The sequence below is a fragment of the Otolemur garnettii genome, unplaced genomic scaffold, assembly GCF_000181295.1.
Source record: "Otolemur garnettii isolate 467f Iridium unplaced genomic scaffold, OtoGar3 scaffold00001, whole genome shotgun sequence".
Taxonomy (NCBI): Eukaryota; Metazoa; Chordata; class Mammalia; order Primates; family Galagidae; genus Otolemur; species Otolemur garnettii.
The window spans coordinates 73,076,365-73,077,533 of record NW_003852396.1 but is presented as its reverse complement, the minus strand read 5'-3'; the positions used below and the strand labels follow the sequence as shown (position 1 = coordinate 73,077,533).

Here is a 1,169-nt window from a genome sequence, read left to right as displayed (position 1 = left end):
TTTTTTTGAGACAGAGCCTCAAGCTGTCCCCCTGGGTAGAGTGCCATGGCATCACAGCTCACAGCAACCTCCAACTCCTGGGTTCAAGCGAGTCTCCTACCTCAGCCTTCCAAGTAGCTGGGACCACAGGTGCCCACCAGAATGCCTGGCTATTTTTTGGTTGCAGCCGTCATTGTTGTTTGGCGGGCCAGGGCTGGATTCGAACCTGCCACCTTAGGTGTGTATGGCTAGTGCCTTAGCCACATGAGCCACAGGCGCCAAGCCTATTCCATTGATTCTTTACCACAAAATACATGGCAAGGAAAGACCATCCTGGCTCTGTCACGCAAATGAACCTAGACCCAGCTGAGCCCAGGTACCTTACAAGATAGAACCCAGAAGGCAGACTTGACCACAGAATCTATGTGAAACCCATCAAAAACACAAATAGCACCTGTGGAAAGTCTGCCTGCAAACACAAAGCCTACTCAGAAAACAAGAAAGGAAGGGAGGCCACATGCACTGGCTCATATCTGTAATCCTGGCACTCAAGGAGGATCCCTTGAGTTCAGGAGTTCGAAACCAGCCTGAGTAAGAGCAAGCTTCCCCATCTCTATTAAACATAAGAAAAATCAGCAAGGGTACATGTCGGATCTATTAAGTAGAGAGTGTAGGTCTCTTGCTGCAGCAACTGGAGTGGGAGCACCAGCACCCTGGGCTCGGAGTGGGACGCCAAGGATTGTTTTAAGAAAATGGCAGACAAACCGGACATGGGGGAAATCACCAGCCTTGATAAGGCCAAGCTGAAGAAAACCGAGACGCAGGAGAAGAAGACCCTGCCGACCAAAGAGACCATTGAGCAGGAGAAGCGGAGTGAAATTTCCTAAGAGTCAGGAGGATTCCCTGTCCCTGTCATCTCGAGACCCCAGTCGTAATGTGGAGGAAGAGACACCTCTAAGGTGGACATGAGCCACAAGCTGCACTGTGAACCCGGGCACTCCACACCCGTGCCACCAGCCCGTGGGTCTTTGAGGAGACCCCCTAATCGGACTGCCAAATTCTCCGGTTTGCCCTGGAATATTATAGAAAATTGTATGATGACGGCTCGGCGCCTATAGCTCAACCGGCTAAGGCGCCAGCCACGTACACCTAAGGTGGCGGGTTCGAATCCGCAGCCCGGACCCGCCAAA

At 52.1% G+C, this 1,169-nt stretch overlaps 2 pseudogenes across 1 annotated transcript; both read left to right on the top strand.

The window, feature by feature from the left end:
- The first annotated feature begins 658 nt into the window (after nt 1-658).
- Nucleotides 659-972, top strand: LOC111723606 (annotated as a pseudogene). The gene has a single exon (XR_002772110.1). The product of XR_002772110.1 is annotated as a thymosin beta-10 pseudogene (transcript).
- LOC111723414 overlaps nt 945-1,169 on the top strand; it is a 986-nt pseudogene continuing 761 nt past the window's right edge.